General features: G+C 41.5%; 1 protein-coding gene across 4 annotated transcripts in view; it reads right to left on the reverse strand.

Moving 5' to 3' along the window:
• MARCHF3 (membrane associated ring-CH-type finger 3) overlaps window positions 1-17,522 on the reverse strand; it is a 109,413-nt gene that overhangs the window by 71,615 nt on the left and 20,276 nt on the right. Inside the window, exon 2 of one of the 4 annotated variants that reach the window (XM_048504306.1) lies at window positions 848-925. The exons of the other annotated variants lie outside the window; for them this stretch is intronic. The gene's annotated coding sequence lies outside the window, so the exon portion shown is untranslated. The remainder of the gene's footprint in view (window positions 1-847; window positions 926-17,522) is intronic. 4 annotated transcript variants of the gene reach the window in all.

The raw sequence follows: 17,522 nt of genomic DNA on the forward strand, positions 1-17,522 counted from the left end.
AACGTCAGTCAATGATTGCCAGCTAAACTCACTAAATTGTAAAAGCAGAATAAACCAACACTACATTAGCTTTGGTTTGGCAGGAATTCATTTTGTCTCTTGCTCTGGCTTAAACGTTTGTCATGCAGCCAATAGCACTGATCAAGCAACTGAAACCAGAAAGCATAACATAAGTGGGTGAGGGTGGAGGTGATACAACTGGCCTGGAAATATCCTTGGCAATAGTTCAGCATTCTCATCTGTAATGTCAAATGTTCTCAGTACAATTGGTTAAGCTTTCCATAGTCTACATTAGCTTTTGATGGCCTTGCTCAAAGAACAGCTGCAATAGGCCCAACAGCCTCTTCGATTATAGCCTCTCGTCGCACATGTTTATCACAGTTTTATTTTAAATGACAAACATATTTTCCAGAATGACTATGCATCTATGCATTCTTAATACACTTTGCAAATGTCGTTTCCTTAAGAATGTTACATGCTAAGCTCATATTCTAAGCCCAATGACTTCAACAGGCCATAATTCTACTTAAAACTGCATTCTCAGTTTATTAATTTCCTTGAGAACGAAGTCTTAAATTCCTACAGAAATAGTTTTATTCATGGTACTTGGTAGCAAGGTAAACATCAGGATTTCAAGAAGAGTATTTCCTGAGGAAAATGTACTTTTATTTACAAGCACGTGCCAACATATCTCTGGAAACAAGATCAAAACTTGTTAACCCAGTCATTTCCCAATTGTGTACCACAAGCCTACAGCAACCACCTAAAGAAGGAGCTGTTCACTGAACTTCCAGGTATTTCTTCAGCATCAGCTCATGTGTGGGTTTGTTAGCACTACTTTAGTTACCTTCACTGAAGAAGAAGGGAATTTGATGTCTTTGCCAGAGGATGTCAGGAGGTAGTAACAGGGATACCAGAGTTCCTGCTGCAATACAATACAAGGAAACAGCTAGTGAGTAGATGGTGGAACCTAAAATGGGTGCAAGTGATGATGACTTGCCAGTGCCAACTTTTACTATCCACTCAGTAGCTACACACTTGCACAGAGCTGCAGAAGCAACCCTGATATTTCCATCATCTCTTAATATCCTCAGAAAAGGCAATAAATATTTTCCCCCTCTTCAGCAACACTCCAGTGGTGTCTAAAAAAACCTCACCATACTCAAAGCATTGTGACAGAAAAGTTCAGTTGATCTTTAATATAGAAATGTATCATATGTCTTATATTTTACTTTTGATATTTTTGTGGGTAGGAATTTTACTGTTGCTCCTATTTGAGTTCCAGTTCTATTTTTTCAATATAGCATCTTCAGCTGATTGTTAAGCAGAACAATAGGAGCAACTTAGGGCTACTGGGGTCCTAGCCATGATGTGGCTTCAGTAGGATGGAAAATGTGTGCAATTATAAATAGAAAAGGAGAAAATTGGTTTTAGAAGAAAAAATGCTGTTTGTTCTATTTGTGTAATTTGCAAATGTGTCTCCTTTCCCTAATTCCATAAATTTAAGAAACTTACAGAATGTATATGATCAGTTTCAACCAGGAAAACAGGAAAAAGTTTCATCCAGAACAGCAGGAAAAATAAAATATCCTTGGATTAGGAAAATTACTATCAGTGCTAGGCAGCCAAATGTTTGCAATGAAAACAATTGCACTGGCATGACATTCCAAACATGGGGCGGGGAGAGGAGGTATTGTCATATCTAAGGTGATGCAAGCCAGACAGAAGCTCTGCTTGCTATTTGCCTAGGGGCGACCAGGCTACCCCTTTGAAAGCCCCTCAGAGGCCAGTCTACTACTATTAAGAAACAATGGGCAGATGGTCTACCAATACTTCTTAATGGCAGGCAGTTAGCTGCAGTTGAAAGTAATAGGCAGACCAGCCACTGTGAAGGCCAGATCTACCAATACTTCTTAATGGCAGGTAGATCAGTCCTCTAGAGAGCTGATTACCCATGATTGAAAGTATTTGAGCTGGTTCCAAGATGGGGAAGACCTGTCGGATTGGGGGGGGACACCTATGTGTTTTCCATAAAGACCGAGTGGTGCTGAGGACAGACCCCACCTTCAAGCCAAAGGCCAGTTCAAACTTCTATCTTCAACAGGAAATTGTACTGCCTAACTTTTGCCCACAACCCTCTCACCCCAGAGAGAGGTTGTGGCATAAGCTGGATGTACCTTGAGTGCTCAAAGCCTTCATCATAAGAACTGAAACAATTCACCAAACAGAGCCTGTTCATTAACATGTCCTCTTCTAACCTTGGTCATCAAATTTCCAGAGCATCAATTAGTTTGATCCTAAAAGCATGTATAATTGAGGCTCGCAAGGCTCTGAACCTTCCCGTACCAGTCGGTATCACGGCTCATTCGATTAATAGTATGGCCATTAATGCAGCCTTGAGACATAATGTCACTGGAGCAAATCTGTCGAGCAGTCATATGGTCCTCGACATCGTCCTTCGTTAGACATTATAAGCTGTAATCCTGGTTGGCTGCAGAGATCGCATTTGGTAGAAGAGTTTTAGAGCACATTCTGGAGATCTAACGACAGTCCACCCTATTTTTAGGGACACTGCTTAGGGAGGTCCCATTAAGATATCCTCCGCCTCCAGGACAATGGTCCATTGGGTACTCACCATGAAAGGGCCTTCTCCTGGTAGGCTAGGAGGACATCTTAGTCCTCCCATGGCATTGTTAGACTCAGGTATGGACTGGGGATGTTAGTCTAGCCAGTAGGATGGGTTTCATGTCATCTTCTGTTCTCTTCATCTCGTTCATGCTTTTCGTTAAGTTTACTGTTCAGTGATCGTTAAACTGTTGTTCTAGTTGTTCCTTTTTTGTTTTACTGCTGGAATTACTGAGTAAAATATTGTCCAGCCTCAGAAAGGAAGTGTCAAAATTCTTTTTCCTGCCTACCTGATAAGGGGTGAGAATCACCTATCAAGAAGTCCTCCTAGCCTACCAGGAGAAGGCCCCTTCACAGTGAGTATCCAATAGACAGTTCCTATGACTCTATGATGAAGGCATGACATTAGACTGCTTTCTTCCATTTTATTTTAACATAAAACATGATCAGCACACCCATATTATGGAATAAATACACAGAAATGAATTGGGCAAGTGAATCAGCACAAAGCAATAAGAAAGCAAATTAGGAAAATTAAATAAGTCAAAGGAAAAAAAACTGTGTACAGAATACTTATGCCAAGATAGTCATTTATGTGTAGCTCACTTAACTTGGACATAAGCATTGTAGAAATGCATAGGATTACTTCTCCTAAGGGACAGAGTGGTACACGATTAAAGTAATCCACTTATATTTGCAGCCCTATTTCTTTTCTTACTAAATTTATATACTCAGAAACACAGACTGATTTGTATTAGTTTTTGATACTGATGTCACTTTTGTTTGAGGTGCCTAAAATTGTCTTTTAAAATTTTGAATATCTGCACAATGCCATCATAATGACAATATTTTGTAAGAGAAAGAACAATGATTATTTCCCAGTATAGAAATGACTTTACAAAAGAAAAATGCTAATGGAAAACTGGTATGTATTGTTGAAGGCTTTCACAGCTGGAATCAACCAGTTGTTGTTCGTTTTCTGGGTAGGGTGGCTGTGGTCTGGTAATTTTTGCTGCTAACATTTTGCCTGCATCTATGGTTCACATCTTCAGAGGCATGTCCCCACTGCCAGCCCAATAGGTCAGCGAGGACCGCTGGGGGCTTTAGTTGTGATGTGATGGTGATTTTGGGATGACTTTGTGCAAAAATCATGAGGATTCGTGTTTTTCAAGCAGGTTTTTGCACCTCTGCAGCACCACAGAGCATGGCATGCATGATTGTTTGGTGGTGCCTGTAGACTAAGACATGTTCTATAGTTTCACGGTGGCTTCATTTCATTCCAATGCAAAAATCATATGAATTCATGAGGATCTTTTAAAATAATCTACATCCGGCTTTTATCCAGATTTGTGAGTTTGGGCATGTTCTATAATGTGATGTTGACTTTGAGATGACCTGGTGCAAAAAAAACTTTGTTTGGTCATGGTGGAGGAGGACGGTCGGCAGCCCATTCGGGGAGGGGGGTGGAGGCGGAAAACTCAGATTTTTGCCCAGGCTCCATTTTCCCTAGCTATGCCTCTGGGAACAGGGTATAGACAGCTACATTTCCAGGCCCAATTTGAAATGATTTCATATCATATTTACAAGTTATTACAATATGTTCAAGGCAAAGAATTGTTGTCTTATGATTAAGCAAAATAAAACTCACCTATTTTTCCCAGACCCTCAAATTCTGCAAAATGGTACAATATTCCACCCATGCCAAAAGGATGTATATGCACCTCCACTGTATATAAATACCCAAAATATCTTAATGTACATTCCAGCCCAGGAAGATGGCATCTAATGAACTTTAGTGGGGAAAAAGTTTTCACAGTGGAAGGACAATGTGATAATCTTCTGTCCTTCAGAGTTTTAAAAAACTGTATACCATATAATGTTTGCCAATAGCATAAGACCTGAAATACAAACACCAAAGAATGGGTGGCACAATTATCTAGATTACATCCAGTATTTGAGCTAACTTCCAAGATAAGTTTAATATTAATATTAAAAACTAACATTCCAGAGCACACTGCACAGGAAATTTATCTGTGAAAGGAAAGAAGATTATGCCTTTCCAACCTTTGGGCATCAGGCTGAATTTTTTTTTTTTATGGTGAAGTACAAAAAAGCAGAAGTTGTAGCAGTTCTAGTTATAGCTACTACACTTATAGGCCATCTGGAACACATAAAATTACAAGCAGCTCATTTAATGAACCAATGCACATTCCTGTCTTTTGAACAGTTATGATGGCATCAGAATCAACATATCATAGATTATGTACAGGGATAACATTGTTACAGATTAAAGCATAAAGTTTCCATAAATCTCAATTTGCCAATCAAAATTTTATTTTATGAGTGTCTACCTCTCTGTGTGCAGCCTACTCTATACTCTCAGAGAGTATACTGAGCAACAGGGTTCCATGGCTACATCCTAAAAGAAATCAAGCTCCAGCTCTTGTATGTTTAACTAAATTATCAGCAGATCCAGAAAGTTGCACTAAAATTCAGTGATAATCACAGCATTAATTCTCAACGTGTCTTTTCTGTGGATACTTAAATCTGGAAATTGGGGCTATGGACGGATCATGGAATCATAGATTTGAAAGAGACCACAAGGGTCATCCAGTCCAACTCCCTATCATGCAGGAGAATGCAATCAAAGCACTCCCAACAAATGGCCAGTCAGCATCTGTTTAAATTTTTTCAAAGAAAGAGACTTCACCACATAAGACAGATCTTTCTATAACATAAGACCCAGGGATGCAGAAAAATCTGAAGTCTAAAAACAAACAAAAAAATTGAGAATTAAAAGCTCCCAAAATAATGGAAGCAGCACAAATGTCCTTTTTGGCTATTGCTGGGCATAATCATACACACTCAATCTAACATACATCACATAATTATTGTGAAGATAAAATGGAGAATTATGTATGCTCTTCAAGGTGAAGAAACATAAAATAAATTGATTTTGAAAAACATAAATAAATTTATATAGCTGAAAATGGGAAACAAAAAAGGTAGGTTAGTTGGTGGCTGCAAAACAGATAAAGAAGCAGAGAAGGGAAGAGCATATGTGGACTACCAGGGGAAGAAAAAGAGGAAATAGCAAGCAGAAGAGGACATAGGAGAAAGTTAGATGCCCCTTACAAGTTCTTGTGGTTATCCCACAGCACAACTGGGTCTCGTCTGCTGCATAACACAAGTGGCCCCAGTCGCTCGCATTGTACAACTCAACCAGAGTTTTTCTATCAAAGGGAGGGAAGAAGAGAAAGCTCAAGACAGGTAGCAGACAAAGGTATGTTGGCTGATGGGTGGAAAGAAGAGAAATTCTGGCTATGTCACAGAACCTATTGATACAAGTGGGGGATCTCACAGGAAAAACAAACTGGAGTATTTCCTCCTGGTTTTCACTCGATTCCTTCACAGAAACGGGCAGCCTTGCAAAGAAAGAAACTGGGATAAAATAGACCCGAATTGTAAGATACCGACTGTAACTCGGTATAATTGTGCCATGTGGAAATGACCAAGGACAACATATTATCACCTCATTTGTACTAACAGCCCTGCACAGTGATCATAGTTCTCACTTTATATAATTAGAATCTGAGGATGAGACTTTGGCCAGAGGATCCATTTTTCATTAAATGAGCATTCTTCCTTAAAGCAGAATTTTTGTTGCAGAGACACGGAGAGCTAGGAAAGTTGCAAATGATAATTGTTCCCCAAACTGGAAAAATGTGATTATTCTCCTCAATCAAGCCACAGCATGTTAATTGCTGTAGCAAGAACTGTATGGAGTTTGATTGCATGAGTATCTGAATGCTCTGCTGGCTTGTTCCTATCACATTAGTAATGATATAAGTATCCCCATACCCATGCCATGTTGTGAACATAACCAATCAGCAGAAATGGTGAGCTGATCCACTGATGATGGCATGGAACAGGAAAACTCACAATGGGACAAAGGAGAGGAAAGACTAAGTGGAGAGTCTGTTCTGAAGGGAGAGGATGTCTTGTATTAGCGTTGCCAACCTTTAAATAGAGACTTCCCACTGTTACAATTGATCTCCAGACTACATAGATCAGATCTCCTGGAGACAACTGTGGCTTTGTAGGATGGACTCTATGGTACTGTGCCCTGCTGAGGTTCCTTTTCAAACCCTGCCTTCCTCAGGCTCCACCCCCAAAATCTTTAGGTATTTCTCAACACAGAGATGCCAACCCAATATCATGTACAGGTTTAAAGAGAGCTCTCCTTGTCCCATCCCAATCAGGAAATGGAAATGGATCAGGGTACAATCTTTATACACATAAAAGGGAACAAAGTCAGTTGAATATATATCTTTGGTGATCTTATCTCTTGTCTCAGCACACTCTGCTAACAGCTGTGAAAAAAATTAAGGCATCATTTCAAACTGAAAGGGAGGGGCAAGATTCACAGAAGGGTTCAAAGTCTGCTCTTGAATATATGCAAGAATAAAAGAAACAGATGAGGTGCATTTTAAGAGCATTGTTGTGCATACTTTTTATACCTGATAATAAGAGATATAGGTTCTCTTGAGCAATAATTATTTGTGGTCTGAAACATGTGGAGTGGAATGCACCCTCTCCAAATGGTGTAACAGGAAACAAAATCCCATACAACAAGACCATACAGTTAGTGATTAAACTGGAGAATTCACTGCCAGTGGGGGTAAGGATAGCTATGAACATAGATGGTTTTAAAAGAGGACTAGAGAGATTCAAGAAGGAGAAGTCCACTAATGGCTAGTTCCCATGGTGACTAAAGGGAACATCTATAGACAGATGCAACAAACCTCCAAATAGAAGTGCCATGAGGCAACATCAAGCTTTGGTCTCTATGCCCTGTTTGTTGACCCTCAAGGTCAGCTGGCTGGCCATTATGTGAAACAAGTTGATGGACTAACAGTGGTGGCGAACCTATGGCACGGGTGCCAGAGGTGGCACTCAGAGTCCTCTCTGTGGGCATGCGCAGAGTGCCCCCCCACACACATGTAGGCTGGCCTCGGTTTCTGGGCTCAATTATTAGTATTAAACCTAAGACCTAGTTTTGGGGAAGCAGTGTAGGTAACCCTGTCAAGTGCTGTTAAACCCCACTGATTTTCATGCAGAGAACTAAAGTGCGATCCTTTACCTGGGAGTAAGCTCGGTAGCTGGCAATGGGGCTTGCTTCTGAGTAAACCCTCCTAGGGTCGTAAGTTGGAAGAGTTGCACGGTTGCTTCAAAGCAAAACCAACTACCACCAAGCTTACTTCCAAGTAACACACGCCTCGGAGCCAATCATTTTTCCTAAACTAAAACCTCAGTATTCAGGTTAAATTGCCATGTTGGCACTTTGCAATAAATAAGTGGGTTTTGGGTTGCAATTTGGGCACTCGGTCTCGAAAAGTTTCACCATCACGGGACTACATGGATCTGTGGTCTAATTTAGCAGGCTGTACTTATGGTCTTCTTACATTAAGGCTTCTGCCCCTCCCAGTATTTACAAACTGGATAAGTGCCATGCTGATATTGGATTACAGCTAGAGCAGAAGTCACACTAAAGAGAATTTGCTTTTAAACTGTCTGGAAAGGCCTAAAGAGGGAACAGCTTGGCCAAAGATATCAAATAACTCATTGCCTAAGCGGGTGATAAAGTCATGTCCAACTCTCATCCTCTTACCCACTCTATTTTATTTTCTTCATTTATACCTCAATCTTCTCCTCAATGAAGGCCCAAAGTGGCTTACAATATTCTCATCCTCTTCATTTTATTGTCACAGTAACCCTGTGAAGTAAGTTAATCAGAAAGAGTATGACTGACCCAAGGACACATAGCAAGCTTATACTGCAGATTAGGAATTCAAATCTGGCTCCTCCAGGTCCTAGTCCTATATAGCAATTGTTGGATGCACCACACAGAAGTGGCTAACACACTGATTGAAAGGGTAAAAGGTAAATGTTTATTAGGAAGTATATTAGTATATTTAAGATAGGAAAGAGGGAAATTTAGCATGCTGCTACCTTGCTAGTTAGGAAGAGTCTCTGCTACTAACTTCCAAGAAGAAGCAGGATATTAGACCTGAGAGTATCAGTCTAAGGACAGACAAGAGGGGACACAAAAGGATGAAGGGGTCACTAATGTTACAGCCAATGTGACATCCAACACCCCCTCTGAAGGTCTAATGTGCAAAGTCCTACAAGATTTATCTTCTTATATAGACTGTCAAGCTTCTCTCCAGGTAAGGGCTTGGTGAATGCATCTGCAACAATTTCTTCTGCAGGACAGTACTGCAAGCCAACAAGCCCATCTTCACACATGTTTCTCACAAGGTGATACTTTGCATCCATATGCTTGGTTCTGGAATTTGTGTTCTCCATCTTCGCAAGTTTTATACATCCTTAGCGATCTTCAAAGTGTTGGATAGGTTTGGGTTCATTTATCCCAAAGTCCTGCATCAGTTGCTGTATCCATTTAAGTTGTTTGCATACTTCAGCTGTTGACATATAGTCAGCTTCAGTTGATGATATAGCTACACTTCCTTATTTTCTGCTGCTTCAACTTCAACTGATTGGTCCACCTTCATAAAGGAACAAGTGTCCACAGGTTGATTTTCTGTTTTTGGCATCTGCTGCCCAGTCTCTGCATCCATATATCCTACCAGGCTGGGATTGGTGCTTGCTGGCAACTTCAACTTTAGATGAGGGGTACCAAGTAGATATCTGGCAAGTCTCTGGACTGCATTCCAGTCTCTTGTGTTTGGTGACTCAGCCCTTCTGCACAACATCCCCATAGTTGTCAGGGCGTGTCAGTGTGCTAATGTATAGCAGTTTCTCCATTGTTTCTCTATAGTGCTTATTGTCAAATAGAGGTTTACAATTTCCTTCTTGATTTAGATCAGGGGTCTGCAACCTGCAGCTCTCCAGATGTCCATGGACTACAAATCCCATCAGCCCCTGCCAGCATGAACATCTGGAGAGCCGCAGGTTGCAGACCCCTGGTTTAGATAATTTGCTTCCATAGGAGTTCTGATTCATTTGGCATCCTTCATACTCATAAAGTCCAGGAAATCCAAAATTTCCTGTTTTGGCATCCTAGTACCTTTTTTCCAGGTGGTAGTTCTGTAAGTGTTCATGTTTTGTTTGGAGTTAATGCTTCAGTCTCTTTCCTTCACCTCTCTGCTTCTCAGGCAGGCATCTTTGTAATGTCCTCCTAAGTGGAGGGCTCTGGAACTATGGCTCACTTCACAGGACAAGCACATCTCAAAGGTGGTATGCTCATTTTTGTTCTGCTGGAATGCCTGAGGCTTACAATCCCTTCTGGTTAAACAGGCTCTGTGGTTGCTCCACGTGTGCTGTCCATGCTGCTATCATCCTCAAGTGCTTCAAGTGCGCTGTAAATTTAGGATAGGAAAGAGGGAAAGATAGCACACTGCTTTCTTGCTAGCTAGGAGAAGTTTCTGCTTCTAACTTCCAAGAAGAAGCAGGATATTAGACATGAGAATATCAGTCTGAGGTCAGACAAGAGGGGACACAAAAGGATGAAGGGGTCACTAACTTTATCGCCTTCTCTAGCTGATCACTTGCCTGCCCCCAGCTATGTCTTCTTCTCACTTCCTTTGCACATTAGACATTGCTACAGCATACACTAATTACTACACCAGGCTGGCTCCAGGGCCCTGGGGTTCATGTGCACATGGAGGCACTACTGCTCTGTAAATACTGTCATTTTCCTCTGTCAATCTTAAACATAAACACAACAGCATCTATATACCAATTTATTTATGTTTAAGTAGTAAAGATCCTTTTCTGCTTCATGATCCAGGTGAGTTTCTAGCTCTGCTTTACTAGCCAATCCTATTTTGCTTTCATGCTGGAGATGGACCACTATAAATTCTCCTTTTTCATATGAAGTTTCTATTAATGCTGCTCTCTGCATCAAGTAAAAAACAAATATTCTGGAGAACAGAAATTAGCATCCTCCCAGGAGACCAATAATCTGCCCCAAAATGTGTTTATATGCCCCCAAATGCCTTCATCTGGCACCACAAAAAAATGCCTTAAAAACAGTGGCAAAGAAAGCTGTTTCTTTTCATGAAGTAGAGAATGTCAGGATTAAGGTGAGTCCTTCAAAGGTCAAGCATTATCAGGACAATCTATTCCATTCCCATTTTATTTTTTTAAAGGTGCTTATGTGCTCAGATGTCTGTTCCTTCAGCTGAACCAGCTTTATATCCTGCTGTTTTCTGAGAGAATTCAGCCCACTTTCCCAACAGTTTTGAAAAGTATTAATGGAAAGAGGAAGGGATGTGTGACAGGAGGAAATTTTGGCAGCTGTTCCGTCCTAATCAAGGAGGCAAATTTCAAATTTAATTGAAAAGGTCAGTTGCCCTGAGAAGATCTCCTTCAAGCAGAATGTCCCCATAAATCTTCTTTAAAAGAAAAAAAGTAGAAACAATCTGAAGTCTGTGTGATGGCAACATATGTAATCCATGTAACTGACTTCGAAAATATGAGCCCAGAAACATCTCTTAATGGCAACAGCTCCACAACCATCTGTGCAGATCGTTAGGCTATTTCTGTTTAGGACTTTGGTGACTGAATGAATACTTGCTCTCATAACAGATTCAAATTCAATCATCACTGCATGCCTCCATATACGCATCCAAACAACCCCAGGCATCTCGGGCACAGTTTCAACAGCTTAATCTAGTATGAAGGGTGGTTTCTATCAGTATCCAAAGTTAAGATTCAAATTGGCACCAGAAAACATAATATTGCTCACAGACCAGATTCTGGCACTCTAAAGAATTCCCAGATCTTCCTTGGAAAACTACTGTGTCCAGCTAGTGCCTGTCCTGTCCTCAGTCAAGATGCCTGCAACAAAGCCAGGGATTTCTCCAGTGTTGCAGGAATTGTGGGACACCCCACCACTGGCTTTACCTGAGCTTTCAGGACAAGACTCTGGGCAACAGGTAGTTGCAGCAACTGAGTTTGGGCCATGGCACCTCACTCCTGGGCCCTAGACAGAGGTGGGATGCAGCCAGCGGTGGGATTTAAAATTTTTAATAACAGGTTCCAATGGTGGTGGGATTCAAACAGTGGCGCCACCGCACACACGCACCTCCAGTCCCTATTGGGCAGGGAGATTGCTTTAGTAACCCCTTCTCGTCACTCAGAAAAAATTAGTAACCACTTCTAGAGAAGTGGTGAGAACTGGTTGGATCCCTCCTCTGGATGCAGCCTATTTGCACCTATTTGGTAGAACCGGTTACTAAAATTTTCTCAGTTCAGAAAACCGTTTATTAATTATTAACTCCACTAGGGACAAGGGGGTAATCTCTGTCCCTGGGTACAACAAATCTCGTCAAGTGGGGGATGCAAAATCGCCCCCCAGGGCCCCCTGCGGCCCCCATGGCACCCCCCCCCCCACGTGTGTATGAACTGTATGAAATAATACAATATATAGTAATTCTATTTTTTTTTGTTCATTGGTATAAAGGTTGGGAAAGTATTATAGGTAAAGATTTTTCATTTTCTTTTTTTCCCTTGACATTTATATTGGAAAGAGAGGAGTTTAAACTACTCTTTTAGATTAAGGATTTTGGATCTCTCCCTCTGTTAGTTTTCTTTCAAGTGGAATAGATAAAGTATATAGGAATCTGAAGGGGAAGTAGAAAGTAGGGAGGGAGGGAAATATGGGAAGGAGGGAGACAATATAGGATGTTTTAATTGTGGGGCGTTGAGAGAGATAGACAATTAGATATGTTTGTAATATGTTAACAATTGTAAACAGTTTTGGGTTTCTCTCCTTACTTATGTTATTATTTAAAATCAATCAATATAATTATCTAAAAAAGAAATAATACACTACCTTTCAGTATATTGCTTTTTTAATACTTTAAACAGTCATTATTTGAATCTAGAGGCGGGGCGAAGGGGAACTGCACCTGGGGCATGTGCATCCTGAGTCCTTGCCACAGCCCCACCCAGGAGATACTTACTCCACGTGCCTGGCCCCTTTGAATGCCCCCTTTGTGTCTCCGGCCCATGCAGCCCCATTGGCGCTACGCCACTGTTTGAATCCCACCACAATCAGAACCTGTTACTAAAATTTTTGAATCCCACCACTGGAGATTTGGGAATCGGCTGCTGACATCATCTCCTGGTGTCAGAATAAAAAAGGTGCTGTGAAAGGTGAGTCTCAGAGACCATCAGGTCTGCCAGCAAATGCTGAGACAGCCAGAAAAAAACCCCACTATGATAACTTGGGTGAGGTATGGAAGAAGCCCAGCCATGAAAGAGCCTGCTAGGAGCCAGGCAGGAGAAGACTGGCTGAAGGCCTCCACAGAACCAGCCAGTGAGAGAAAAGGGCAGACTAGTAAGGATGGAGGAGGAGACTAAGGGAAGTGGTGTTTCAAACCAGATTATGGCCATAGGGGCAGGGTTAAAGAGGTGGGGCTGGGCCTGACTGGCAGGTATAAGAAGGAAGCATAAATGGTGGCTAAGGAGAAGGAGAAACAAGGTGTGCCATATTCTGCAGGAACATTGCTCCAGGAAAGAGAAAGAAAACTTTGGTGGTGCAACCTCTCTTCTATTCTAAGGCCTAGGGAGGACCCCTGGGAAAGTAAAGAAGCACAATGACTGAGTACTGCAAGGACAGGGTGGGATACAAATCAATCAATCAATCAATCAATCAATCAATCAAACAAATAAATAAATAAATAAATAAATAAGGCCAGGGGAGAGGACCAGTGAGGGAAGCGCTTCATATACTGGAAATTTCAAAAATAGCTCATTAGTTAGATACGCCTTAATAACAAAATATCTAATTTATTGGGAAAAAACCTTATGATTCAGCACAAAAAATCCTCTTATGAGCCATATTTGGGCTTTAAAAACTATCTTAAGATTATTGTACAGATTTGTTGAATCCAATTGGCCATGCTGACAGAGGCTGATGGGAATTGTAGTTCCTGAACATCTGGAGAGCCGCAGGTTCCCTACCCCTGGTCTGGGGTATTGGGTTTTAGTTTGAGATTCCTCTAAGAGATTGTTTTATGTTTATTTTGAGGGTTTTCCATCTATGGGGGCTGAGTGAGGATACTGCAATCAATCTACCAAGTCTGATAGAACACAATGTGTTTAATCCTGAAGTCACATCTTAAGTAACAGAACCAACTGAGCAACTGTACTATCTAGAAACATGTCATTACTATCTAAGCATAAAAATCTGAACAAATTTGTTTACTGAAAACAAATAGTGCTTCTCTGCCAAAGATCTCTGTTGTAAATATATATTCCTGCTGCCTTCTCCATTCCTTTCTCCAAGTTATTTATCTCTCATTCCCATATTAAATTTTTTTATTCTGTTTAAGGTATCTCTGCCTCAGCATTATTATTTTGGTGTGCCTTATAAAAGGGGGTTGCCAAGAAAAGTTTTTTAATAACAGGCTTCCATGACCTTCTGAGAGTATAACAGGGTGGAGGGAAAGTGCTTCTTATCATCTACACTATCTTTTCTGAAGCAACTCAGGCCCTGAGGAGAAAAAGGCAGGAAAAATTTGACAAGTCTGCTCAAGGAGTGGTTTCCCTGCCTGGGCGTGGGGGTTGTCACACCTGTCAATATAAATATAGTTTTACGGAATGGTGTTTGCTGTGGCAACCATACAGACTCAAGCATCATTAACAAACATTGTGTATATCACAAATGGCTCAACTGTTTTTAATGGAATATGAATGTCTTAGGGCACACCCACCTGCAGTTTCCTACATTAAGTTCAGAGCACAAACAAGAGCATGGGAAAAGTCTTTGGTAAGACAGATGCCTTTCTCCAAGACACCCTGACATATCCCATCTACCAGACGGGCTCATGCTAATCTACAATAAACCAATGTAGATTAGCATGGTGTCTCTTTTTATAATTAGTATAGGGCAGTGATGGCGAACCTTTTCGAGACCGAGTGCCCAAACTGCAACCCAAAAACCACTTATTTATCGCAAAGTGCCAACACGGCAATTTAACCTGAATACTGAAGTTTTAGTTTAGAAAAAACGGTTGGCTCCGAGGCACGCGTTACTCGGGAGTAAGCTTGGTGGTAGTCGGTGGCTTTGATTTGAAGCAACCATGCAACTCTTCCAACAGGTGACTCAGAACAAGCCCCATTGCCAGTAACCAAGCTTACTCCCAGGTAAAGGATAGTGCTTTAGTTCTTTGCATGAAAATCAGTGGGGTTTAACAGCGCTTGACAGGGTTACCTACACTGCTTCCCCAAAACTAGGTCTTAGGTTTAATACTAATAATTGAGCCCAGTGCCCCAGGCAGCCTAGATGTGTGTGTGTGGGGGGGAGATGGGGGCGACTCTGTTTGTGCGTGCCCTGAGTGCCACCTCAGGGCACGCGCCATAGGTTCGCCACCACTGGTAGAGGGGTTTCCGGGAGGCTTATGAGACAATCAGCAGTAGCAGACAAGCTTTTGTGAAACAGAAAAATAATTGTATCATTATTGGTCTTACTTTCCAGTGTGCAGCAACCAGATGCTGGAAAGGCCATGCAGAGTACCTACTTTATATGACTAATTATTTGTGTTTACTGAAGGACACAATGCATCTACTTCGACTAGCCAAATGAAACATTACTCAGTAGGTACTGTATAAGTCAGGCCAATGTTGACTGCATAGGAAAATTCACTTAGTGCCATCCAAATCAGAGTTGCACTTGTCTAAATCCATGGGAGTCAAGGGGCTTAGAAGGATATACTCAGGATGGCACTGTATCTCATAACTTCAGTTTACATCATAATAAATAATAAGGCAACAAATTAAAATGTTAAGACTTCTCACAGGTTTGTTCTGATGAATGACTATGAAGCTCTCTGCATACACTGAAAGAGACTGGTGAATGTTAAGCTGTGTATTCAGCTTCTCCATCCTTAGAAACAAGCACTATAGTGATATCATTATGTTTAAAAATAATTCAAACACTTTATTTTGCTGGCCTTGCACTTGCTGTCTTTTCAGGGTGTGCATTTGCCAGGGACCTCTGCGGCATCTTTTCATTATATCAAACATAGATGTTTTACAAATAAATTAGTGTTCAGGGAACAAAGTTTCAAGGCTTTATTTTGCACAAAATCATCACTGTTATAAGGACAGATACACAGCAGATGTAGTAGGTGTTCTGTCTGAAACAATTAAGTACTTTGAAAAGCTCTTTAAAGTGGGACTGAATATTTGTGAAAATAAAATGGTATATGTAGGAGTTAAAGTAAATGCACAAGTTTTAAAGTTTAAAAGAACCGAAGTCAATTGCTGATATACATATTTCTAAAATATCAAAAACATCAGAATTAATATGTAGTAGCTAAAGATTATATATATTACACTATTTTATGGCATTATTTAAAAATTTTGTAGTCTACTTTGAGTATTAGAGAAAAAGGAAGGCTATTTGTGAAATAAATAAACTACAATGACTGCATTTTGTGCACAAGCCAGACTTTCAGCCATTTGTCCATTAAGGATTGCGTTAGGAAAATAAAGAATCAAAATCAAATCTGAACTATGGTTATTCTTTAATATTGTTAATGTATCAAATCCAGCCAAAATAATTTCCAACATTCAGAACTTGGAAACATTCCTATCTCTTTGGTGCGTCTCTTTATGGTTTCATTTTCCCAGGCAATGGCAGGGGACACAAAGGGTGATTCAACAGAACTGCATGGAATCAGTTTATCCAATTAAAAGTGCTTTCTGGGGTTTCAATCAAACAGAATATCCTAACTGGCATTTCTGGGCATAGACTTTCCCTTGATCACCAGTAAAAATGAACAAATAAAAATCTCAGTGATTTCAGGAAGGAGTGCTGATTTTGCTTCAATTTAGTTTTTCTTTCCTCTAAACTGTTTCATTCCCTGGGGATAGAGCAGTGGTGGGATTCAGTCAGCTTGCAATAGTTCGGCAGAACAGGTAGCTAAATTATTGCTGAGTTCGCCAAACTGGCTGAATACCACCACCCCAGGGGAGGGCAAGCGAGGGGTTTTTTAGAGCCCCAGACAGTGATGAAGGGAGGGGGTACTGCGCCCGGGGCATGAGCTGCCCACACGCCCTCTCTCACCCATGCTCCACCCCTGACATGCCCCGCCCCTGAAATGCCCTTGTCTCCTAACCCTAACCCCTGACACGTGACAGCAATAGTGGGCCCTGGGACAAGCCATCCCGGATGTCCCCATTGCCACTATGCATCTGGCCCCAGAGCAGCCTGGCGGCAAGACACCAGTCTTCTCTGGGGCTCTGAAAGACCCTTCGCTGTAAAGGATTCAATGGTGTTGATGGTGAGGTAACCTTGAGTGCATTCCACAGCCCGGGCGATGGGCCAGATGCATCGGCGGAGACTTTATCTTTGCGCGGGAGATGAAGCCTCTGTTCCCATGGGAAGCAGGAAGGGGATAGGGGCTGGTATTACCGAAACACAATGCTTCTGGCGGGAAGTGTCATTTCACTGCCACTGCGTGTATTGGAAGCTTTCTAAGATGTCTTAATAAATGGACTTTTACTCCAAAAAAGCCTTTTATTTCTGCTTCTATGGAATTCCCTTACATTGTGGCGAGGAATCCTAGTCATCTATACTCCTGTGTAGTGAGACCTCTTGTCTTACGATGGAGAGGTTGAATGTTACTGGAAGATGCGGTAGCCCCCCAAAGGGGCTCGACCTTGCTTCCTTCTTGATCTGGAGGAACCAGCAGGAGAGCGGGCCTGCAGCTGGTGGCTCTTTCCCGTCACCGTATCATACGGAGTCTTCCTTTACTCGTTGGAGCGAGGGGCGTGGCGGCGACCATGGGAGGACTTCCATGAGTGGATTTGGAAACTAATCTATGGATCGGCGCCCGCCGTGGTCGGATCTCTACCAC

The sequence above is a fragment of the Sphaerodactylus townsendi genome, linkage group LG07, assembly GCF_021028975.2.
Source record: "Sphaerodactylus townsendi isolate TG3544 linkage group LG07, MPM_Stown_v2.3, whole genome shotgun sequence".
NCBI classification, from domain to species: Eukaryota; Metazoa; Chordata; class Lepidosauria; order Squamata; family Sphaerodactylidae; genus Sphaerodactylus; species Sphaerodactylus townsendi.